This window comes from Pimephales promelas, chromosome 5 (assembly GCF_988280905.1).
Source record: "Pimephales promelas chromosome 5, fPimPro1.hap1.1, whole genome shotgun sequence".
Taxonomy (NCBI): domain Eukaryota; kingdom Metazoa; phylum Chordata; class Actinopteri; order Cypriniformes; family Leuciscidae; genus Pimephales; species Pimephales promelas.
This window is the reverse complement of record NC_142773.1, coordinates 27,663,917-27,691,229: the sequence shown is the minus strand read 5'-3', so window position 1 is coordinate 27,691,229 and position 27,313 is coordinate 27,663,917. Positions and strand designations below refer to the sequence as shown.

Sequence of the window (27,313 nt, the reverse complement as noted above, 5' to 3'; positions counted from 1 at the left end):
GATTCCCATCCAACCCACTATGAAATGGTTTGGCACATTAAATAGCAAGATAAATATTTTTTACTGGAATTAATAAAACTCCTCGAATAAGCATCAACACATTAGAGAAAAAACAAGACATGGGAGGATTAGGGGCACCCAACTTTCATTATTATTATCTAGCTGCACAATTACAATATTTTTGCAAATGGATAAATAGTAATCTCCTTAACCCATGAATAAGCTGGGTTACAAGCAAGATTTAAAACAAGCTGAATTTAAAAAGATTCCATTGTCCGACCATTATACATTACTGATGTAATTAACGGGTTAGTTCACCTCAAAATGAAAAGTGTCGTCCAATAGTGAGCGTGTGATGTACAACACAGAAGCTTAGCGCAGTTCCTCTTTGTGAAATCTCGAGGCCCACAGAGGAGGAAATGAATAGTTGAATAAAGTCGTTATTTTTGTTTGTTGTTTGAGTGCAAAAAGTATTCTCGTCTCTTGATAAACTTAAGATTGAGCCACTGTAGTCACTCAGACTGTTTTAACAATGTCTTTAACTTTTCTGGGCTGGCAAGTTTCGATCCCTTAAGAAGCCTATGGAGGAGTGATTCAGCACTCAGATTTAATCAAAAATATCTTAATTTGTGTTCCAAAGATGAACGAAAGTCTTACGGGGTTAGAACAACATCAGGGCGAGTAATTGACAGAATTTTCATATTGGGGTGAACTAACCCTGTAAGGTTCATAATATATACATCAACATGACAATTCGTACAACATTATTAGTGTGGTGGAAAATATATAAAATAACTTGTATTCCAATAACACCACACTCCTTCTTTTCTAAATGGATTTCACTATTAATAAATCTCCACTTATTAATGAAAAGTGGAAAATTGCTGGCATCACACATTTGTCATCTCATCATCTGTTGTTCGATAACAATTTAATACATTTTTCAGAATTTTATGCAAAAATATATTTTAGGCAAAGATCAGTATTTTTATTACATACAATTAATTGTGCTCTTAGAACTAATATTGGCAAACTTCTTCCTAAAATGTTGCTTCTTATTGAGAAAAAAAAAATCAGCAACTCTAAAAAATTACTTGCTGAATTATACACTAATAAATAAATATTCAATACCTAATACCAATACCCCTTCTCTGTCTTCTTTCTCACTCCTCCACAGTCTTCTCTTCCCCACTTCCTGTTTCCCTTATGGAAAAGAGAGAGGTCATTTCAGGATCACATTGCCAATGGGTCTGTAGACCAGGAATGGACTGAATAAGTCATGATACCTGGCTTAAAGCACCTTATAACCACAGCTGGTGGGTCGTTCTAAATAATATCCCAGCGCCAAAGGCATAGACACAACCAGGTCATGCACCAATGATCTGGAAGGTTCTGCCAAGCGTTTTGGAAGGCCCTTCCAAGACCCTTGAAATGTGCATACAAGGAACTCGATCAAACCAGTCAATGGCCATTCAAAAACGGCATCGAATTGGAAATTAGTTTGTGTGTGTGTGTTTATCTGTATTGCTTAATAAAAGGAAAAAAGAAAATGCAGATGATCTCTTCATGTTAATTCTGAAGCATTCCTTGGTGGAAGGAAATGATCAGATCACATTTTATATCTCAAGCCTTTTACGAGCATTTTACGGATCAGATAGCAATTCCTAGAGTCCAGGTTCGTTCATCATAATTGACTAAAAGTGAGTGGCCTTCCCTTTCATGTTATGGGATGAGTAGTGACTTAGGACTCAATGACTCTTCCGTGCAAGTCCTCTGTGTCCCCCAGGGAGGCTTGAATTGCTCCGGCCGGCCCCTGTGTAAAGGAGAGGAGATAGCCGGCCATCTGGAGAATACGATACAATCACCACAGGTTCCTGCCATTTAAAGTGCTCCAACCCCCCCCACCCCCTCAGCACATCTCCCTTGGCCTTGACAAGTTTTATGGCACGTTAGTCTTCAGCAGTCATATACGTTGTCTTGTTTTCTTTTGTTTGATTATATCTGGCTATGATAAACCATGCTCAAACGTGGAATGAGAGAGCTCAGTAATGTGTCTTTTGTGGGTTGTGTGTGTGTATGTCACTGTGCATGTTTGTGTTGTGGTGTGCCTGTGTTTGTTAGGAGTATCATGTTCTTCTGCGCACACACACACACACACACGGATGTATAGACATATCGCAACCAAACACAATGAATTATTAAAATGGCTCATACCGTGTGCTGATTGGACAAAGCCACATAACAAATGTGAAACTTCATATTGAAAAAAAAAACAAAACATTTTTTATATACAAGTTAACTCTTTGTTTTCAAATAACATCTGGCGAAATTAGAGGAACCAGTAAATGATTCAGAGGAAATAATGCTTTTTTCTTTCTTTCAAAAAAATTGCTCTCAATATTAAGCAGCTTGTGATTGTCTTGAAATTTTTTGATGAAATTCTATCCTATTTTTTTTTCGAAATAAATTAAAAATAAATACTAAAAACTAAAATCCGTAATTTTAAATGCTACAATCAAAACTTATAAATTCTCAGTGTCTTCAAAGAATAATTTAAAGTGAGTGTTAGATGATGTTAGATAAAGAATCTTAGTACTTCAACATGGGCCTAAACTTATTTTATTTCAGTTAGTTGCCAAGGCAGCACTTTTTTCTAACATTAATATTGCATTTTATTTCAGTTTTATTTTATCGGAAATGTTTTGAATTATAACAACATCGCGACAAAGGTAATGAGCATATACAATTAACTATAAATATATAACTTCTTTAGTACGCATATATATATTTTTAGATCCTAATTGTTTTGTCATTGAGCTTAAAGTATTTTTACATTTACATTCAAATGCTGAACAGAAGTGAGTGTGTCAAATTCAGAATGAATGTCTCTTGACTTGATTTATTTAGATGTCCTGTGGTGGAGGGCGACAGAGTTTGAAAGGTGTTAGTTTAACTGGCAGGGAGCTTTCCAGAACAGATGGGACAGTAGTTGGAGATGTCATGTTCTACTATGATGGTTTTAATGCCCTCTTGAGTCTTATGATGTAATGGTGCTGAGCAGATGCCTGCACAGATCTTGATGTTAGAAAAAACCATGAAGTGTGTTCTCAGCAGCCAAAGGTCAAGAGCTCACTGTGACTTGAGTGGATGCTTGACTGAGTAATACATTTACCCAAGAGTTTATCTGGAGAATCTAAGTATGTCGTAAGTATAAGTAGGGGGTCTTATTTTAAATGTATTTCTAAATAAGGGTTCTTGCATTGGTTACAGTCAGTCTTTTCTTCCTTGTGGCACAAAAGAAACACCATGAGGGTGTTAAAGCAATAAACTATAGATGTAGGGCAATACAATACAACAGTTAAAGTTGTTAGAGGACAGCTGGCCAATCAGTTTCCTCCATATCCCGCTCAGGAGGAAATGTCTTTTTATAGTTCCTGATAGATATTATGCACTAAAGCTAATGCTTTCAAGGTTAGATAAATGTGATGCTCCTTAATAATATTTGTATGATATTTAATTTTGAATGATGCAGCACCATCATGTTGAATATGATAAAAAGCATAGAAGATGCACAGTTAAAAACTATATTAATGTAAGCTAAGCTATGTATAAAGAATAAATGTGCCCTTTGAAATCTGCAATAAAAATAAAGTGTACAAGTTTAAAGGGACAATGTGTACTTTTTTAAGTATTTTATTATTTAAAATCAATATTTTGTATTCATAACTATGTCCTCAATGCACGTACTTCAGAAAATATAACGAATAAAGAAGGCATAACTACTTATTACAATAGTTCATGTTTTTCACAGTCAGTAATTCATATAACATTCGTTTGTTCGTTGTGTCAAGATGCTGTTTGTTTGAAATAACAAACCTGTTCACGCGAAGGAACACTCGACGAAGGGCTATTAGAAGACATCCTGTCATAGCCTTTTGGTACATAATGGCTACCATAGATGCAACGCGCATTTGAAAAAGCAAGGCGCTGGAGAGCACAATTTGTTTGAATGCAAAATACATTTTCCCTGATAGATGGGAGAAATTCCTACTCAATGTCCATTTAATTCAGAGTAAAGGAGCAGTGACCTCTGGGATGCTGGTTCAATAGTTGTGAAAGACTCAGAATAGAGTTTAGAGTTATAATCAATGGATTTGAATGATTAGTTGGGCATTACAAGACAAGTTTGTTGCCTGAGACAGATTTCTTATTTCAAAGTAACAAGTTTATTTCTTGTTGTTTTCGAGAAATTACTCTTTATAAGATGTACTTTTACATGCTTATTAAAATAGGCATCTATATATTTTTTAAATGCAAGTTATTTACTTTATTGTGAACAGGTCATCCATGCACAGGCTTCATTTTAAATGTAAATTTTTTTTTTTCTTGTATTTTTTAGTAAAAATGTCATAACTCAATCTTCCAGTGAAACAACAGACATCTATCTGACATGCTGGAACATGGTGATATCCAATTATTTTGACTGCTTAAAATCTGCGCTTTTTTACAAACAACTGCAAGTTTGCATTCAGATCTGCCTCTTTCCAATCAACAACTGATTGTATGAAGTCCCTACACTAGTTTTTTTTTTTTTTTTTCGATGATCACTCAAATGTGTGACAATATGAATAAAATTGCCTTTCGCTACTTCTGTTACATTTCAACTTCAACAACGCAATACCTTCATGTGCTAGGTCTCAGTCTTAAAATGGAAGACAGAAATAATTTAAATATCCAATATCATCCTATACCTATAAAGTTAACAAATGCCTGTATCGTTTGATAACCCATATTGTGCATCCTTATATTTGTATTTGTACTGCTGTAATTAAACTCGCAAAATTATGCAAAACGTCTTGTTTTAAAACATAAGATTATCAAAAACTTTTATTCTGTCAGTATTTAGTGATCAATACATATCATGTAAACGTAATTAGTCTATGCAAGCAGTAAAGTCAAATTATCATAGGCTATTAAAGTTAAAAGGTGGATTTTTCCTTCAATTCTTTGAAAGCAAATTTAATGGTGGATTTTTTTTTTCCATCCTTTGTTGAATCACATTCATATTAGACCCTTAATTGAATATAAACAGTGTTTGATGTTTTCAGTAAAAGTGGATATTATGAATACTGTTTCTACCAGAGCCTCAGCCATAATGACTTTATTTAATTATGAGGCTTGAACAGGAGGAACTCTGTTCATAACCAGTGCCTTGAGGACTGACTCAGCCTGAACTGATATCTGTCTCTCTCTCTATCTCTTTCTCTTTCTCGCTCGCTCCTCTCACTCTCTCTGCAGATGAATCAAAGTGAATTGGATGTCCTGAAGTGCTTCACAAAGTGATTTAAACAGCCAAGGTAGCATCTCGCAGAAGACGTCATTATCAAACAGCTGAGCTGACTTCGACTCTTCCAACTAAGAAAACTCATCTGCGTCATCTATTCCAGGTGTGGCATCTGTTTATGGGATTGATGATTTGTAGAGCTCACATCCTAGTGCATCGTGTGAAGATCCTGTCCTTCATTCCATGTACAGTTTCACAGAGCTGACTGCCTCAGCTGTCCCATACAGACTTTTCCTGGAAGCGAGACTTGAGGATTTCTTCCAGTCTTCTTGGAATTTAATTTTTTTATTATTCTTACAGTTGCTTTTTGGGAGTCTTGTTTCAGCAACGTGCCACAGACTCGTATCCTCATGGAATATTCTGCATAATCGTCCTTATAACAGATATTGCTGTGTGTAGGTCATCACCCAGCTATCTACATTAAGTCAAAGTTGAGCAAGATCTTTCTATATTTAAACCGAAAGAGAGTCTGGAGACTCTACTCTTCCTAGTAGGGCTCTTCAAAATATCTTCTAGACAACAAATTATGAAATCTGTCCTTTATTTACTGATCTTCCAAGCTATGAATCCCTTGCTGTAATTGACTCTTTGCATGTAGCTTGATCGACAGGTGATCTGACCAATCATACTTCGCCATCCGCCATTTTGTCGGACAAAGCAGTAAGGAGAGTTAGTAGATTAACATGGGATGATTTAAACTTGAAAAGCAGAATGTAATGACACCTTTCTGCGGTTAAAACAACATTCCTTTTTATGTTCATTCATGTTTATTTGATGCAATAAATGAACTAGAAGGAAGAGATGATTGGATCATGAGCAACTTTAACTGATGCTCTACAGCGATCTGTCACGACACATTAAAGAGCCACAAAATGGTATTTATTGCTTACATTTCTTTAAAATAAAGACCAAATTTGAAAGGTGAGACTTTGTTTAATATTTTTAATATCAAAAGTAACCGAAAAATAACCTTGTCTGCGTCTATCAGCGTGTTGTCAGTGCGCAATGTATTTTTCACTGCGTGAGAACATGGTGTGTGTGTGTGTGAGAGAGAGAGAGAGCAGCGTAGCTTGTCGGACATAGCGACAGTAACTAAGGGGGGCGGGTTTTTGCGAACGGTCAATTCCAGCTCCATTGTAAGTCTTCTTAGAAGTCGTTGAGACCATGCAGTGAAAGTTCCATTAAATGGAAACAAATGTGTAAAAATTGTGCTTATGTTCTGTGAAACTTCAGGTTTCTGTTATGCATTATTTACATTTTGGTGTCAGCTAGAGGGGTTTTTTAATGGGCTGTAAAGAGTTGCTAGAGGTTCTGTGTAACATTTCTGTGAATTTATTTTTATTAATTTAAAAGTCCCTCAGAATGTTTGATCATCATATTTGGGTCCACATGTTTTAGTTAATTTTTGCTACTGAGTTTTAGGTGGGAATAATTGGTTGATCTCCCCATGTTACATGTTTTTTCCTTTACATTGGTTGTTTTGTGGGTGGAAGGCCTGATCATCAGCCCTTACTCAATATCGGCTCATTGTTAGGAAAGAGAATGATCTTACAGTTTGGCCTGACTCCACTGAGCTTCCAGTAAACTCTCCATGTTTAGAGGGTCTTTATGTCTGTGACACACAGTCTGTGACACACAGCCACACAAAACATAACAGAGTAATGACTTTTGCATATCTTCGCTAAATAACAGAAAAGAAAGTCAAGAGGAATCATCCATAGTGGTATTCCAGTGACCTGGTTTTCTACATAATTTGCCCATCGTACCAAGCCACAGCACCATCTTTTCAAGATCGGGTTGTTCAAAAAGTCCGCTTGTATGTCTTACACTGCCAGTTTTGCTATGTTATATAATCTAATTGAAACCAGTTAGTGCTTAAAAATAGCCACAGGCCAAAAAAAAAACAGAAACACCCTACAACCAGAGAAAAATACAAGACTTTCAATAGTTTTATGGCACTGCCCTTTTCCCTAGTAAAAACTCTCTTCAAATGGTTAAGAGCAGATGTGCATTTCTCATATATGCCAATTCATGGTCTGCAAAGTCTTCTTGGGCGGCGTTCGCTTTCTTTCTTGTGATTATGAATGAGCTGTCATTCGTTTCATTCTCTCTCAGTTTGTCTTTTCCTCCATTACACACTGATTTACTGATCTACCCTCTTATGTTCCCTCTCTTTTGCTGAGTCACAGTGTGTATTTAAAGAGCTGCAGTTAGAGACCGGAGCGGTATAACGGAATTCGCTTACACCGTGCTGCAGTTATATTACAAGTAGATGATCTAAAGCAGGACAAATGCTGTGATTAGCTGTGCACACTCCTCTTAGCATGTAGCAAAAACCAAAAAGACCAAACTAGGACAGAGTTGAGAGGCCTGCGTTCCTATTTTAGATCTGCAATCTTTAATGTCCAAAAATCGGCTCTGCTGTTCAGTGACCAGAGATTATCTTGACTAGGTGTTTCAGGTCAGTACAATACCTTAAAAATGAGACGATGAAGAGCAAACTATTAGTTACTCCCCTTCCCTATTTCATCTTTTAGTTAATTCGGTCTCTTTAAACAATTAGATCTTTATTCCTAGTGCACACTGGAGATGTCAAGGAGAGTGAAAGAGAGCAAGGAATGAAGCTATGCGTTGAGAACTGAAAACCTTCAGTTTATAAATAGACATGGTGTGTCTTCACTAAATAAGAGCACTTAAACAATCAAGGACTTTGAAGATTCCTAGACTATATGAAAAAATTCCCAACGATGCCAGGTCCCAACCCAGAAGGCCTCGTGCCAGTACGGCTTAACGCACGTTTACCGTAAACAGACTGGAATCCTGGCGTCTGTGTGAACAATGCACTGACTTGGCTGCCAAAACCGTAACCCTGTGTTTATGACCAAACCCACTTCAGAAGCGAGGCTCAGGATTGTGTAATGGCACGATTGGCTTTACAGTAATTATGGAATAACTTGGGTAAAATTTACCTTTAAAACCCAGTGGTCTCTGAAGGATGGTTCACTCTAGATGTAAGATTCTTGTGTGGTGGTTAGTGAGGTCAGTTTTGACTAAATCATAGTACTGGGTTCTGCAAGGTGTGGAATCTGTCCTGCTGTGTCCAGTCAGCGTGAGAGTGATAACGCACAGGAATGTTTTTCTGTGACTGCGCAACTTGTAGTTCCAGGTCTTTGCCAAATTACAGTAGCTTATTACACAGCTCTGTGTATCACTTGATTCTGATAGGTCAATCGAGCCATCCACCAGTATGGTAAAAACGGATAACCGAGGCTTATCTGGGTAACTGTCACTGAAGTAGGCACTTTGCGCTTTCTTGAAACTGTTTTTTCCTCATGGAAGTTTAGCTTTTGGTGAGCTAAAAATATTAAAACTCAAGTCAATATTTTGTGTACAGTTATTTAATTGTCATCAGGGTAACGTGGACTCTCTCTCTCTTGTTTTTATACAAACACAGCTGCTGCCATTTTGCTAATTTAATAGATTTAGCAACTGCTTTCTCCACGAATATTAAAAAAAAAAAATTTCGACTCAGATTGATATTTCATGTCTAATTATTGACTTATGTGGCAAGTAGCCATGTAATAAGCGGGAAAATGTAAATCCAGGTGGTTATTGCAGAGTAAACCCCTTCAGGCTGATTCAAGATCTGATCACCCTGCCAAGGTTTATTCTGAGAGAACAACCGGACAGATGTATGTTACCCCTTGCATATCTCATATCACACTTGGCACGACCCAGATACCATCAATCACTGAGAAACCAGTGAAGAGCTTGGGAAAGGTGTTCAACTTCAGCCTGAAAGACACTGCAGCCATCCATGCAACCAATCTTGAACTGGAAGGCTGGCTTGCTGCTTTGGACAAGTCAGGCCTACCTGGCAAGTTCAAAGCCTGGATTTACCAACACGGCATCCTCCCACAGATTCTCTGGCCCCTCCTGATTTATGAGGTTCCAATCTCCACCATCGAGGGCTTTAAGAAGGTCTCCCAGGGTGGGATCGAGATGAGGACAGGGTGGAGGTGGAGGGCAGCAGAGACGGTGGATGTGGCTGAGTCGTGGCTATGGCACTGGTGGGAGCAGTGTCTCATGGAAGAGCTGGCCTGGGTAGTGGCACAACATCTTGCTACAACAAGGCACAAGGGAAGGACAGGAGATCATTGGTACAGCAAGTGGTGCGGGCAGCAGTAGAGGAGGAGCGGGCCAGGAGGATGGTTGGAATGCGGCAGCAGGGATCCTGGACAAGATTGGAGAATGGAGTTGACCGCAGAGCTGTGGAAAGCAGACCCCCATTGCATGCGGTTCCTGATCCAGGCTTTATACAATGTACTACCGAGCCCATCCAACCTGTTCAGCTGAGGATTGGTGGAGTCACCAGCCTGCAACCTCTGCCTGAAGAGGGGGACCTTGGAGCACATCCTCAGCTGCAGTTTGAAGGCCCTGGGCGAGGGGGGCTACCATTGGCGCCATGACCAAGTCCTGAAGGCTATAGCGAATACCATCAGCTGTGGAATTGGCCACTGCAAGCGCCTCTGCCCAGTGGAGAACACCACTGCTTTCGTCCGGGCTGGGGAGAAGCCACCATTAGCTGCCAGGGCTGCCTCATCTGGCCTTCTAGCAACAGCATGAGACTGGGAGTTGGGAGTTGAAAGGTGGGATGCAGAGGGTTTGCTGGCCAGTCTCTCTGCAGGGCCTACAACATCCTGGGCATCATAGGGGGCACTAAGCGAAGGGCCATCAAAGAGGTCACAGAGTCAGCAGAAGTTGCCTCAAGGTGGCTGTGGATAAGGAGAGAGTACCACGGGGGGTAGGGCTACCTGGACACAAGCTGGGGCCGAGTGTGAGAGTGTATGCTGCTTGAAAAACATGAAGCTCTCTGTGACCCCAGGTAACATCACAGATGATGTGTCCAGGTTGCATCAAGTTGATGTATGTGAGCTTTACTGCCTGCTACAGCAAACAAACCAGGAAAAATAGACCCTGACTAAGCAAATATTAGAAATGTCTTTGAATATCTGAAGAAAGGTCTCTATTTATTTATCATAAAAAAAATCCTTTCAGTGTTTATCAAAAGCTCTTCATTTATCTGAAATTACTTTATACAGAAATAACTTAATATCTATGGGAAGCTCTATTTATTTATTATTTATCTATCAATGCAAAATTGAGTGCTCTTTCTTGTCTTCGTGCGCTCAAATGGTTTAAACATTTCTTGAATGTTTAAACTGACAGGACCTAAAACGTGCAAATGATAAACTTTCACTCTACGATGGTTAAACTTTGCAATTAATCTGAGAATCACATGTCAGACACGTAGAATCAAACTACGATCCCTATCCACAAATGCAGTATACGTTTTGGCAATTGTTTTTTTTTTTTTTTGACTTCACCCTAATCATAAAGGTAGAGGCATCAGTAACTGGTGAATATCCAACAGGGGGTCACAGAGGTCTGACAGACTGAAAAGATTATGACACTAAAGGATGTACCATCCCATCTGCTTCATCCAATAGAAGAGCAGTTCAATTGCTTAAGGGCTAATTTTGTTGTTTGTAGCTCAGCATGTGAGTAACCAAGACCAAAGTGAAGAGCTCTCTTAGGTTGAGAGGGCTCGTGTTGTGCCGGCAGTCCATCAAGGTCTAATTTATGAAGCACAGCTGTAGCCTGTGGTGACTTGTGTTGACCTCTGCTGGGTGGTTGTCACAGAGTAAAAGGAGTTCATGGCTCACTTGGGTTCTCGGTCACATTACTTATATTTCTAGTCATTTGTTACTTATATTCCTTATATTAGAAGATGTCAGGCCATGTTTCACAGATCTTGACATTTTATTTGGTAATCACCCCTCTCCCAGTTCATTTTGATGATTTGTGTTAATATCATTTGCATTGCATCAGGTTGCTCTCCACATGATCAAAATAATTCAACCACCACTATGTGCTAAACCCAAAGTTATCAGAATTTCTTGCAGAGTTTGGTGGGAAATATGCATATTTGAAGATGTTCAAACATGTTAAAATATTAAATAAATGGACTAAAGCTAAATTCACCCAGGTTCGATTTCTTCAGCGTGATCCCCATAGACATACTTGACTATTTAAAACAAAACCACTGATTTAAAACCCGCAAACAGAGGAAAGGTTTAGCAACGGAACTATGGGTAATTGAGTTTCCTTCCACTCAGCGCCGTTTATCGAGGGCTTTTTTTTCCTCTTTCCTTTCTTGAAAAGATGTCTGTGTGGATTTGTGAGACGTGGTGGAACAGAGATGTGATTGTATAGAGGAAGGTTTGAGCGTCCTTTCTCTGCTAATGCTAGCTAAGATGAATATTAGTATCCAGGAGCCAACACACATCCAGTCTGTTTATATAAACTCTCTGTTGTCCTTCTGTTCTTTCTCTGTTCTCTCGCTAACTCGCACACAGAGTCTATTCATACAAGCCCTCACACACACACAGACGCTATTTATACGATCTCACTCACACTTATGGCGCGCGCACATTTTTTTTGAACGATTGCGGCAGATATCAGTACCATTCAGAATTACAATGGGCATTTGTGTGCATTTACTGTATATTAAGTATACAGTATATAAAATATAATCGATAATTTATGTGTGTACGTGCGCGCATGCACGTACGCACGTGTGTGGATTTAGTGGCCTGCACATATTAGGTTTCATGAGTGAAAGGCCAGCGGGCCGGTTGTAGGGCCCTATAGCTCAGCTGCAGTGATATGTCAGTGGAGTTCTGTCAGATCAGACCTTTTCTCCCCACATCGGCGCCAGCCTGCCTTGCCCGGGACACTATAGAACCACTTACTGGAAGAAAGCATGCTTAAATATTTGCTTGGGTTGGGAATCATATAGGGTTATTGTTTTTGTCGTGAGACATTGTAGGGGCGATATTATTAATGTTTTTCTTTATCAGTCTTGAGAAAGGGAATTAGGGCTTTTGGAGTATGATAAACATTTACATGAGCACTAACAATGTATTGTCAAGAATTAGACAATTGAAACAATAGCTTGTGTTGCAGTAGGTTGGTTTTTGGTGGTTTTCCACAGTAAAAACTTTTATCTATGTGAGACAATGTTTTAATCTCTAGTTTGGCTTTACTTTTGATTATAAGCTAGACATTTTGGGCAATACAATAATATATTGACTGATCTATTCAATGGTTTTTATGAATATACTCATCCTAAGTGTTACTGCATGCTTTAATCAGGCGTCAGAACATTTTAATGAATTATGTAAAAAATGATATGTAGGAAACTAAGAAAATGGGCCAAATAATGACGGTGATGATAATAAGTTATCATCGTTTGTGTAATCATTGTTTGGGTCAGGAGTCCAGAGGTCTGTTTTCATCATGTTCCTGTGCAGCATTTGCTTGTTGACCTATGTAGAAGTACCTCACATATGTGACATTAGACTTGATGGCCTGGTCTGATAACACAGTAAGCGCGAGGATCAGGAGCTCTCTGTATCATCGTAACACCAGCATGCTTTTTGGGTCCCGGACTCCTGGTTGTATAGACCAGCACTATTTTGTTATGATGTCACTAAACGCGACCAAATTCCTATTGACCCGTGGACCCATGTTTGAAGCTGGGGATTTTACACTGCAGCTTTACTTTTGTCTCCCTACCTATCTGTGTACCACTATTTAAATGTCTTTTCCTGGGATTGAGGCCCATGGGAATAGCTGAAGATCTGATAGCAAAGCCGGTTTTTGTATAGCTTTGTTGCTCTTAGAGATTTGTTTCCATTAGCTAGAGGTGCTGCCCAGCTGAGAGAGTAAGCTGAGTACACACAGACAGGAAGATGTCACATTCATCTCCATTACAGACAGCAGAGTCAGCTGAGTGCAGCGAGAGAGGGAGGAGTTGCCTGAAGGGGCGGGATCATGAAAGAGGGATGGTCTTTTTTTCTAAATGAGTTTGAGAAGGTTCATTGAGTTCAGACTGAGTCATCATCACACTGTAGATCTCTCTCTCTCTCTCTCTCTCTGTCTCTCTCTCTGTCTCTCTCTCTCTCTAGCCTGTTGCGCAAAGGAAATACTCTATAGAACCATGATTCTTCCTGCAGCTGTTTGTGTAGGTTTCATTAGGGTAATTTGCAAAAATGAGTGCAGTGTTAAGCAAGTAGGAAATATTCTAGACAACAATGTTGTTATTGTTGACTAAAACTATTAAATGTTATTTTAAAATGAAGCTGATATAAAATAAACTATTAATATTTGAATACATGAAAATTAGAAATGACATTTTACTGAAATGTTTTAGTTGAAGTACTAAAATTACTAAAACTAAAATATCATAAATTGAATTAAATGACAAAATTACTGAAATTAAAATGAAAACTTACAATAAAACCTAAATCAAAATATTATTCTATAAAAGTACAGTTTATTTTTGTGCAGTCTTGCTAACTAGAAAATGGGCTTCTCTTTACTAGACTATATGTGCTGAGGTTTAGTGTTAAGCAAATTAACAACATCTTTTGACCGAGACATAGCTTTTATTCATTTAACAAAAGGTTTTTGGATTTGCATATAAATGTGATGTGTGGTATAAATGTATAAATGTGTGTGTGTGTGATATAAATGTAAATGTGAAAACAAATGCTAAAAAATGCAACAACAAAAAATATAAGATGTTCACAATATTTATTGTATGACTATGTTACATCTACCTTTTACTCTCATTTAAGAGCTAACATTCATTTATGCTCTTGGGTTTTTTTCTTTATGAATTTGATCAGCCAGACTGAAAAACTAGGTCTGTGGAGCTTGTAATATACTTTAGTTGCTGTTAATCCTTGACCTCCTGCCAATGATTATGCTTCAGGAGCGTATCAGCTGTAGTATTAAAATGAATATGATTTGCTTTCCCCCATGCATTCCCAGAAAGCCTTGAAATATGGCCATTCAAGCCTCTGCAGGTCTTATCATAGTTTAAATAGTCGGATACTTTAGCCGTTTAACATTTGCAATGCAAATCTCCTCTTTTCTGACTTCTCATTTTGATGTCTACTCGTTTTCATTTCAACCGTTTCAAGTTTACAGGTTCATCATAAACAGTTTGCGGTTTCCTTTTGTGTACAGCATAAGTGAACCTGACTAGTTACAATGCATAGCTGACATCCGTTAACATCCATGTTATAGACAGTCTTTATCAATGAATCACTATCTTTGACGCATCACAAGTAGTTGTGAGAACTACAAATAAGATGCTAATGGCAAACACATGTATTATTGGCTTTTTATGCATTGGATGGGAAAATATTAACCAGTGACTGTCCCCACACCACCTCCAAACACAACTTATCGCTTATTAAAAAACAAAACTTGCAGATTTCACACAGTCCTCTACCACCACCGCTTGACTAACCGCCTGTTGTAGATAGTGAGCGCATTGTTTTCATAATTCTCCTATAACAATGTACCGCGTTCATATTTTCCTGAAGAGGACTCCTCACCGCCTGACTCATGTGTGCTCAATGTGGTTGGCATTGCGGATTTCCTCTGATTCACTTGCTTTGGCTGGTTGATGCTTCCTCTTCTATCCATTAGCTATTACATCTCATTGTCTGATGTGATGAGGCCCGAAAAATAATGTGTTGTTGGAAAGAATTGAATCTTAGAATAGAAAGGATTGTGTTTGCCTTTCATACGTAAATGCATATAAAACAAGACATTTTTCTCTCAAGATGGTGACAGTGACTATTTAGTATAGGTATTGGGTTATCTTGTGTGAATAAAAGATTAGTATTATTATCTGCATCAGTAGTGGGGTGGTGATGGTGCAGTGGATAAGACACATGCCTTTGGTGTGAGATACCCGGGTTCGAATCCACTGTGAGACACCAATGTGGCCCTGAGCAAGACACTAAACCCCTAGTTGCTCCAGAGGCATGCAACCTCTGACATATATATATATAGCAATTGTAAGTCGCTTTGGATAAAAGTGTCCGCTAATAATAATAATAATAATATTAACTTTCATGCAAAATTTGGCATGTTGGTTCATTCATTCACTACCATTCAGAAGTTTGGGGTCCGTAAAAAATATTTTTAGTTCTTTTTAAAGAAATGAATACTTTTATTCAGCATATTTGATGTAAAGACATTTGTAATGTAACAGAAAAAAAATATATATTTCAAATAAATGCTGTTCTTTTGAGCTTTCTTTGCATCACAGAATCTTGGGGAAAAAAATCACTGTTTCCATAAAAAATATTAAGCAGCACAACGACTGGAGGATTAGCTGTGGGAGTAATCAGCTTTGTTTGGAATAAATTACATTCTAAGATGTATCAAAATAGAAAACAGTTATTTTAAATTTTAATAATATTTACATTTTAATTGTATATAATAATATTTTACTGTATTTTTGATCAAATAAATCCACAATTTTATTTTATCAAACAAAAGAGACTTTTATCAGAGAAAGGTTACATTTCTGTTCTACTAACTCTTGAAACTCTGCTTCTATTTTCTAGAACTGGAACTAACTGTTGTAATATATTATTGATGACAATCAGAAAGAACCTGAGATATATTTGAGTCGTTGAGCGTATTATTATGGGGACGGACATCCTCTTTTCATTTACTGTCTTCCCTTCTCCTGTCTAGCCTCTAGTGATTAAACATTATTCATGAAATCCTAGTTAGTCATTTAAAATATTTCAGGGAGACTGTGACCCATCATTTGGTTTGTTCCTCATTTTAAACTGTTGGAAACATTGGATAAGTTTCAAGTAGTTAGTATGTGATGTGGTTGGAGAATCACATCTGATTACTAACAACCCTCCAAACTGAATTCAAGAGTGAATTTTAGATTTGTTCCAGACATTTTTTTTAATTGAATTGAATTATGAAACTGAATGGCTGTTGGCATAGGCAACAGAAATTTTCTGTATCGGCAACAGCATAGGCAAATGCGTACGACGTCTCAATGTTCCTATCCACGTGTTTGACACATTAGGGGATTTTGGCTTTTATCTGGTTCCTCTTTCGTTGGTTTCTGCTCCTTTAAACGTAGTGGGGACTCTTACCTTTAAATGTGCATCAACCTCAAAGGAAACGTCAGCGGTTTGCGCATGAATGGAATGCAAGTGTGCAGATCTAATGGAACGTAAGCGAAAGTTTCTTCTGGGGGTTTCACTGTGGCTTATGTTCCCCCAGCAGCAGTTGATAATCGATCTGAATTTGGGTTGACTTAAGTTTCAGTGTTAAACTACTTTCTCTTTAGCTATAGGTTCATATATAGAGACAACATAAAGGCAAATGGTGTCTTTCATTGACCATGTATACACACGAATTTGTGTGCATCCAATTTACATACAAACATTTTCACAAACCAATCATAATTCACTTTGATTAACTTTCATACTAACATTTGTGTAGGCATGGTTGGTCGTTTTATGCAAATGACTAACTTTGGGCACACAGTCCCTCATTTAAAGTGCTCCAAATATAAATATGAATAATCCACATAATTATTATTGAATGAGACCCATTGACTTCTCAAGTGTAAACACTGACACTTCAATAACAGTGCACTTTATTTGAGCAGTCATTGTATGGCTTAACCAGTGGAGTTAGTTTGTCATTATTATTTAAAAAATGTATTTTGCTGTTCCTAGGCACTAACTCAACAGTAACTGAGGGAAATGAATCTTCCACATTTAATATATGAGAAACTATTAGATTAGAATATAACAAACAAGGAATATGCTTTTTTTAAAATTTATTTATTAATACTGCATTGGCAACTCTAGTCAAATGAATGACGACAGTACATGAAAACCTGTGGAATGCACATGTAAACCTTGTGTGGGATGTGTTGTTGATAGGTTACAAGCAGGTGATAAAGTGTATACTTTCTCCCGGTGTAATCTCATATGGACATATTAGTTATATTTGGGTGAACTCTTTGCTAAATGTTGGCATTGATTTGTTCTAAAGCCCTTCTCAGGTTTTGTGGTTTGTCAAGCATATTTTTCTGTTGTTTTTCTTCACTAGAGTGACCATATTACGGGGGTTTGTGCTGAGGATAGCATTGTATTACTCACTCCTTCCTGAAAATGTGTGGGGACCCTCCCCTCCAGTGGGCCACGGCCAAGAATGCAATACGCACCTCTGCAGCATTTGAATACAGCAAATTAATTTCCAACCACACACGCATCTCTCTCACCACAGGGAGCAAGACACCTGATCTGAGCGGAAAGAGAAACCAGACCTTACTACTAGATAAAAATAGACTGAAAAGAAAATAATCATTCCTTCACTCACGGAAATGAGTTGGGGTGCTGCCTTTTGTTTTTGATAAGATGACACAGATTCAACTCTGTGGTTATCAGCCGCTTTGCCTGGCCTCATTTGGAAGCTGACTGTGATTCCAGCTGACGGACACGGGACGCAATGTGAGCGTTGTGTGTGACGTGCTGTTACTGTGCTTTTCGGGTACGACGTCATTGCTGGAAGCCAGCTACAGATTCCCACCCTGTCCCAAAATGGAATTATGACAGCTGAATGCTCCACTGGACCAGCCGTCGCTGGATATGACACAGCAGGTGTTCCTCCCAACGTGGCGCTCAACATGGGGGGGGAAAAGCCACACGTGAAGGTGCTCTAATGCTGGAGCCTCCTGCAAGGATCAGGTCACCAGGCCTTGGATTGTGACGAGCTACATCTGCCTTAGCTGTGTCCTTATATAGCTCCATGCTTGCAGGAAGCTCTGAATATAAATTAATTTGACTGCCCATCTTTCACAAACTTGTACATATCACTTGCTCCCTGTATGTTTATGCTGTACTTTTTTTAAAGAATGACCTGTCCTGTGGCGGTGATGGTGCAGTTAGTTGTGTTTTGCAATTTAAGTGCAGCATATATTTCAAATGTATTTGAAATATTAATGTTGTTTTATTTAGTCATGATGATATTATTTGATGATGATAATTGATCATAATAATATCAACAATAACTATACATATTCTTGTTAAATATAACATTTGTATTATTGTTTTTATTAATATTATCATCAATAATAATTGTGGTAATAATAAAAAAATATAAATATAACAATTAATTATTGTTTTATTTATTATACACTCTACTTTCATGACCTCATGTTGATTAAGAGACCGCATGGTTGCATACTTTTATAAAATGGAAATCTACTAATAAGATTGTACTCTCACTACCTTGTAACACATGTCACTACTGTTAAATATGATTGTGATCGCAAGCTTCAAGGGTTAGTTCACACAAAAATTCTGTCAGTAATTACTCACCCTCATGTTGTTCTAACCCCGTAAGACTTTCGTTCATCTTCGGAACACAAATTAAGATATTTTTGATTAAATATGAGACTGGATCACTCCTCCATAGGCTTCTTAAGAGATCAAAACTGGCCGGCCCAAAAGTTATGAAAGACATTGTTAAAATAGTCTGAGTGACTACAGTGGCTCAATCTTAAGTTTATCAGGAGACAAAAAATCTCGAGGTCCACATAGAAGGAAATTAATATTTGAATAAAGTTGTTATTTTTGTTTGTTTTTTGCGTGTAAAAAGTATTCTCGTCGCTTGATAAACTTAACATTGAGCCGCTGTAGTCAGTCGGACTATTTTAACAATGTCTTTAACTTTTCTGGGCCGCAAAATTTCGAACCCTTAAGAAACCTATGGAGGAGTGATTTCATCAAAAATATCTTAATTTGTGTTCTGATAAACGAAAGTCTTACGGGGTTGGAACAACGTGAGGGCGAGTAATTACTGACAGAATTTTCTTTTTTTGGGGTGAACTATCCCTTTCAGTTGCCCTTACTAGTGTGATGATTTATCAATGAACAGACTTGATTTATCAGGGAGATGGCTGGGATAGTGTGTGATCTGACGGCGTGTAAAAGTGTTACAGGAACTAAAACCTGTGCGCCTGAGGCCAGGCCAGGTGAGCGCGGTCTCATGTGTCACTGTGTTCAGCTTTATTGACTTTCCCTTGGAGAAAATAGACAGCACAGGTGTATTGTTCGTTTCACTTGGACTTCCATATATTGGTCTAGATGGATGCATCTTGTATAATCCTAGTCAAATAATCATTGTTGCCTTGTGGTTTTTGACCTGTGTGAACAAACACCATTTTTTAAACATTAGGTCATTGTTACACTAAACCAAAGTAATGGTTAGTCAAAACAAACAAGGCATTTGTTTACAATACATGGAGTGTATTTGCTGCTGATCTTTCCACAAGAAACGGTAGGCATATGCTTGTCCAATCAGCATTTTGCATTCAGTCTCCATTGTGTCATGGAATCTATCATCCAGATCAAATCTGTCAGTGCTATAACAACAAGTGTTTAATGAGCAAATAATTAGTGTAGAGTGGTGTGGCATTGTTGTTTCAGCTCTGTTTACTACTTCATCCTATTGCTAGAAAAAAATCCTGAGATCCTACAGTGTCCTCGGGTCTTTCTCACAGCTGGTATTTTCAATAAAAACGGTTGTTTTATTAGTTTCTAAGAACACTTCCTTTCTGCCATAGCAGGTCTTCCTGGGTTTTTGTGTCTCCAGTGGGCGTCACTGAAGCTTTGAAACAGCTTGAAGGTCTTCCTCATCAATCTGACCCATTCCTCCTGTTTCTCTCATTGCCACCAGCAACCTCTTCTTTGCATGCTGTTCTTCCGTAGCTCAAGACTCCCCACCGAATTCACCTTAAACCCTGAGCTATTCATAATGTTTCTTTATTCTTCCCAAAATCCTTTTTGCTTCACAGTATTTTCTTTTATTGTATGATTCTGAAAAGAAACATTTGATCATTGTGACATTTTATTCTGTTCCTGAGGTACACATTTTTCTTCTCAACAGTGTGCCACTTGCCCTTGTGAATGAATGTCCTAGAGAGGCTGTTCCTGCCCTGTCACTCTGAGGGGCCTGTGAGCGTTTTCCCCCGGCTATGCGTGCAGCTGTGCCGCAGTAAAGCTTCCGCCGTCAGCAGCTGATAGTTATCTGTGTTTGCAGTGCAGCATCTGCATAATCAGTATGCGTGTCTGTGTTCTCACTCAGGATGAGCAAGTTCTCTTGTTCATACATTGGAGAACTTTCTCTTGTTTTACCTCACCCACATACAGTAGACTTGGCCTGGCACACTTCCAAAGCTGCTCGGGCACCTTGCTGGTTTGGATTCTGTGTGTACAATCATTCTGAAGAATGCTAAATCATCAATTATCATTTATGCTTGAATGAAGTTCAGTTTGGGCTCACTGTGGGGCTTTCATCTTAAGTTTAGTGTGTGTGTGTGTGTGTGTGAATTTTTTTATTTTTTTATTTATTTTTTTTTTTAAAGAAGTATCTTATGCCCACCAATGCTGCATTTACTTTATTAGCAAAAAACAGTAATGTTGTAAAATATCATTACAATTTAAAATAATATTTTAAAATATTAGGGGTGTCACGATTCTCCAAATCCTCGATTCGATTACATTTTCGATTCTAAGGTCACGGTTCGATTCGATTCTCTATTTTTATCAATCGGCCAATCAGGATGCTCTCTGTCTTACATGAGGCACACACGCAAGGTCTCTCGCTCTCTCCCTCTCTGTCGTGCTCGCAATACGGTTTGGGGCACAGTTTTTTTCTGTCTCGGCATCAATGAAAGAGGAGGGGGTTTAAGGTCTGTTGATGGGTCTCAGTTGCCATGCTATCTTTTGAATGGCTTTAGCTAAGTTAGAGGAGGTTGACCATAGACTCACAGCACTTCAACACGCGTGTTTTTTCCGCTTGACATGAGTCGTTACATGGGGGCGTGGCAGCATCGACGATTGTGAATTAATTTCGATCGATTTCGATTTGAATTCATTTCGATTTAAAATCGAAATCGTGACACCCTTATAAAATTAAATTTTTTCCTCTGATGGCAAAGCTGAATTTTCAGCGTGTGTGTGAGCTTTCTGCAATGAAATTGTCTACTGCAGATTTAAGCGTATCCAAACAGAGCCATTTTGCAATAGGGGAGGAAGAAATATATCGCAAACTTTGTGATACAGTTAAGGTAATGCTTATTTATATAACAACACATTTAGCATAATAAATGGAATATACACAAATGATATGTCACTCTCTATGGGGGAATGGAATAACATGATTTTTAATAAAGTCTTGCTTATTGCCAACGTTGATGTCAAAGTGTTTGGTAAACACCGCTTAATTGCTACAAATGTTCTAAGATCACAGAATTGTAATGGCTTGCCCCTTCAAACTGCCTGCATAACCATGTTTATTGAAAAAATCCACAGCATGTGGTTCAAGTCTTGACAAGGAAAGCCGTTTAAATTACCATCTCTTCCTATCCCTCACCATGATAAATTATGCAGGAGGAGGATTCATAAATCTTAAGATCGCAGGGTAATTACCTTTTTAAACAAGCTCACAAATAGAGCAATTACAATATTTCAGATCCCAAAGGGAGGCATTTGCATTGGTAATCAAAAGGACAGCAATTCTGGTAAACACAAATGCTGTGAGTTTAAATATTCACATCGGATCCCTCTCTCCAATCCCCAATTGCCCCCCTGAGCCAGATGAAACAGCTGACCATATTTGTTAATGACCCCCTAATAGAAAACAACACATACCCTTAGCAGTGAATCCGGGAAGAAAGGATTTGTATTGCTTTGTGAGGATGAGTGTGACATTCTCCGATTTCATGCCGTTATTCAACAGCTGGTGGATCCAAGCCAGCTTCACATGCGTCACGTGTAGCTGCAGTCACCTGACCTGTGTGGCGCTATTGTTGACAGCAATTGCCTGAAGACTGACTGACATTTAACTGAAGAATAACTGCCAGGCCAAATCATCTGTGTGTGTGTTTAGGAACAGTACGACCTCTGTATGTTCTATTTGCTCAGAATAAACTGTTTGTCACATGAGCATTTTCATGTTTAGCAGGGTGTCTTTACTTTTTACGCTTCAGGCTCTTGAAAAAGACTTGTAGAACGTCTTGTTGGCAGTTCATAGAGACATGTAAAAGGGTTAATTGTTTCTTCGGACTCTGTTTGTTGCCTGCAGGCGTGAACCTGACCCCAGTTAAAGGATGAAAGAGATGTTTGACTCTCGGCAGCACTGCAACAAATTCCTTGACTGATCAATACAGACTGACAGTAAACTCTCACGAGTCACAAATATTTTGGCCCTCATCTGGTTTGTTTTCGTATCTACTGTAGCAACCAGGATGTATATGTAAAGACTTTCTGTGATCAGAATATTTAATGTCCCACGTTCTGTTAATTAGTAAGAGTATTATCTTGAGAGTGCTCATTGGTCGGTTTGGTCTTTTAACTATCTTAGATTATCAGTATTATCTTGAGAGTGCTCATTGGTCGGTTTGGTCTTTAAAGGGTTAGTTCAACCAAAAATGAAAATTAAGTAATTAATTACTCACCCCCATGCTGTTCCAACCCCGTAAGACCTTCGTTCATCTTCGGAACACAAATAAAGATATTTTTGATTGAATCTGAGAGCTAGATCAGTCCTACATAGACTGCCTAAGGGACTGGCTCTTGACGGCCCATAAAGTCATTAAAGAAAAGGTTTAAATATTCCATGTGCCTACAGCGGCTCAATTATAAGTTTATCAAGCGACGAGACTACTTTTTGTGCGAAAAAAACATAAATAACGACTTTATTCCACTATTCCATTACTTCCTTATGGGCGCATGCGCGAGAACTGAGACGAGGACGTTCTCATTCGTCTACTTCTTGTTACCGGCTGCTCACCGCATAGGAGTTTTAACGACCCCTACCGTATAAGATGATGTGCTGATATAGCTGGAAGCGCAAAACTTTCTGTTTACAAGCAGAGGAAGATGCGCGCTGTACATACGCTTTTCAATTAGCGTATTTTCCGCACTATAAGGTGCACTTAAAAGCCTTTAATCTTCTCAAAAAACGACAGTGTTCCTTATAATCCGGAGCGCCTTACATATGGATCATCATTTTATACGGTAGGTGGCGGTAAAACTCCTAAGCGGTGAGCAGAGTTTTTTTCGCACAAAAAGTAGTCTCGTCGCTTGATAAACTTATAATTGAGCCGCTGTAGGCACATGGAATATTTAAACATTTTCTTTAATGACTTTATGGGCCGTCAAGAGCCAGTCCCTTAGGCAGTCTATGTAGGACTGATCTAGCTCTCAGATTCAATCAAAAATATCTTTATTTGTGTTCCGAAGATGAACAAAGGTCTTACGGGGTTGGAACAGCATGGGGGTGAGTAATTAATGACTTAATTTTCATTTTTGGGTGAACTAACCCTTTAACTGTTTTTTTATCCATTATCTTATTCGCTAATCTTATCCCAATCTCAGTAGATATATATATATATATATATATATATATATATATATATTGTTCGTTATAATTCTTGTATGCAGCAAGCCTGAATTAAATTGATCAAAAGTCACCGTAAAGTCATTTATATGGTTATAAAATAGATCTATATCAATAAAATGCTGTTTAAACTTTCTCACAACTGTTTTTAACATTGATAATAATAAGAAATGTTTCTTGAGCTCACCATATCAGCTTATTAGAATGATTTCTGAAGGATCATGTAATGACTGCTGAAAATTCAGCTTTGCCATGCCAGGAGTAATATTAAAATATATTAAAATAGAAAACAATTATTTAAAATAATATTTCTCAATATTACTTTAACTGTATTTTTGATTAAATAAATCCAGGTTTGATGAACATGAAAGACTTAGTGGGGTAAACTGACATTTGAAATCTAATTAAAATCTGTAAATTAGCCGACCTCTTGACCCCTCTGTATGTTGTTTTTGTAAGCTCATAGAGACCTGTGTCAGTTCTTTGAATTCTTCCTAGTATGTTGGTCCATTTGTTTGAAAGACAGAAAGTAACATTTACAAAGAGAGTGACATGTTTGATTATCTTATCAGTGCTCTGATAATGGGCCGAACATGCCCTGTACTGATGGATTGCACCGTCCTCAAAGGATGCCGGCAGAAATCCTACACAACATGGACAGGAACTCTGGGAGGTTTGTAAACACACTCTGAAAGCCAGCATAGAAGCACAATTGTCAATATGTATCTTCAAACAGCAGTGTTGAGATTACGCTAGCCTGCTCACTCACACACAAGTTAACATATTGTGCCAGACTTTCACCAAAGAGGCATTACGGCTGTGATGGGAACCAACCAGGCCCATTGTGTTACAAACAAGGAGTCTCAGTGAATGAGGGCTCTTAAAATACTCCTCCTGCTGTCCTAGTAACTCATACCCAGCAAATGTGGCATTGCCTGAATGAATGAATGAGTCTGCATAAAATGAGTGGTTTTAACCACATGTAGCCTGTCTTTCTCTGGAGGGTTTTTACTAACGCTATCTGAATTTGTATCCCTGCCGAGTAATGCCTTATTGTGTTGTTCATACTCTGACAAAATGGTCTTATCAAGAAAGAATTACTAGGTTCAAAGCTCAACACGAAAGGATGCACATAGTAATAATATTGTACACTTTGGTTTTATTGTAGCATGTGTTCAGTCAGTGGATCATTTCGATTAGATATTAGGTCACGTGTGTTTGGTGAGAACCACTATGTATTTGCTGTGTTTTTGCTTGTTATAACAATGGTTATGCCATCCTTGAAGAGAAGATTACATTTGTTTTAATCTAACACAAATCTGCTGACAGCCTCCCGTCATTCGATAAGATTAACCAATGTGTTGGCTGATGGATTTTTGTTTGTTTGAAATGCAATTTGATCAAACATGGCTGAATGTTGATGATAAAATGGTTCCCCTGGTATAGTTTCCAAACCCATGGCGCTGTTTGGCTACAACTCTTTTATTAAGAAACCTAAGCGCTTAATAAGTGAACTGCAGAATCCTTTTTAATAACACCAGTAAAACTTTATGGTTGTACTGTTGTGCTTTTTCTCATTGCGGCTGCACTTTTACGGGGTGAAGTAATGCTGTTTTGAAAATATAATGACAGTGTCTTTTTGTTTTTGAGCAAGCTGTGCTACATATAAAAATAATACCATAATGTTGTTGGTATTTTTTATTGTACATAAATTGAGTTATGATATTAATCTGACATTTAAACATCCAATGCCCTTTTTTAATTCTGGCCAATAAGTACCATATCAGTTGTTTGCCAATATTGGACTTTTTCCCCCCTCAATCCATCTGTCTGTCTTCCTATCTTTATTTGCTTCTCTATTTTATTTTAATTTGTATTATTTTACGTAAGCCATGTAACTTTTACATGGGTGAACGCCACTAATTTTCTTTTGAATGTGCTCAATTAACCGTATATATGTACAGGTTATTTTCAGAGGTGGGGAATCCACTCTGATTTCATTAGAGGTAACTTCTCGTCTGCTCCCACATGAAAAAGCCCAGTGAGCAGCAGAGCGTTGAATAGCACCTCTCTACTGACTCATCTGCTCCTCTCTTGGGCTCTCTTCATACCCTGAGGTGAGGCTGCAGTGGGCGTCTTCGACGTGCTTGTGATCTTTACTGCTCGGCTGACACCCTTGCCTGCCCCATATTCAATACTCGCTCTAAGTGCGAGTTGCTTTGGTGCTGGCATGAGCCAGACCTCTTTGGCAGGATTCAGGCGAGTTGGCCTTGCCAGGCATAGTTGGCTGTGTGTGTCTGGTTCCCAGAAGGTTGCTAGTATTCTAGTCTGGCTCTGATTCCTTGTTCTCACAGGACTTAGTGTTTATTTTTGCCTGCCCTACTAGTCAGCTACCTGTATGTTTTGTGTGTATGCGAATACATTTATTTGCAAGTTCATTTGAGTGCATTGCACACACAGTACATGTATATAAGACCAAAACGCTGAAGCAGTATCCAATGCTATCCGCTCACATCTCATCTGCTCTTGCTGTGAAACAACCTGCTGAGATTTCATATGTTATTTGATGATTTTAATGCACATGTGGTGGATTTGTCTGGAACAGATCGCAAGGTTTGCTGGATTATTATATTCATTAATGTGTGACTTATATTTGTTTTCCTGCCCTTGACTTTTAGACTTAAGCCAAGCACTCAGAATATACTATTAATCACATAAGACTCTGCGTCACTTGCTCTTCGTCTGTCTGTTTTGTGATGCTGTGTAGCCTATAATTGGACTAGACGAAATCTAATCTGTGTACACAAACTGGCAATAATTGTTAAATAGTTCACCGTTTGACTGCTAGTCACGCCTTGGATGTAAACTGTCATTCCAAATGTTATCTGTCATGGTACTTATGGTCATGGTGCATATAAACTGTGCTTTGGGTTAATTATAGTGTTATTTGGTGACTGGATACTTCAAAATATATATATTTTATTATATTATAAAGTATATCAAATGTTTTCACTGTGTTTTTCAGTATCCTCCTCTCCTTTTACATATTGCCCAAAATGGTCTTATTTGTCATTTTATATGTTTCTTTTCAGGTATATTGTGTATTGTCTGTCATGGAAAGGGACAAAAGCTAGCATACGTGATATAATTCACTGCAAGTGTTAATCTTTCCTCTCTACAATAAAAGTATACAGGTGGTGGCTTTTATTTATCATGTATTTCTTTAATGAATAAGGTTATCTTCTATGGAAGTATGTTTAGTATCTATGTCATCAAGGTTAATTTAGTATAGGGCATCAGCATTCATCATTAAATTCATTGAATAGCATTTTTTCCTTGTTTTATTGAAAGTAGACCCAGATACTGTAAACCTTATCACAAAGCAGATTTAGAAAAGGTGTAGACTAGTAAATAGATTCTGGCAAAGTCACACAAAATATTGTGTAGATTTAAATTATTATGTTTTTTTTTTTTTTAATCATACTAATAAAACTTGAATCTTGAGAGACCTGGAGCAGGTTTCTTGGCACTAGGGGTGACCAGGTTTTTTGGTATTAAAATTATGATGAAGAGAATTAATGAAACTGCTTC

At 38.1% G+C, this 27,313-nt stretch overlaps 1 long non-coding RNA gene across 5 annotated transcripts in view; it reads left to right on the top strand.

The window, feature by feature from the left end:
• Positions 1–27,313, top strand: part of LOC120481648 (uncharacterized) — a 41,237-nt gene that overhangs the window by 3,799 nt on the left and 10,125 nt on the right. For all 5 annotated transcript variants that reach the window (XR_005623351.2, XR_005623352.2, XR_005623350.2 and 2 more), the window contains exon 2: positions 5,299–5,447. This is a non-coding gene — a long non-coding RNA (uncharacterized LOC120481648). The remainder of the gene's footprint in view (positions 1–5,298; positions 5,448–27,313) is intronic.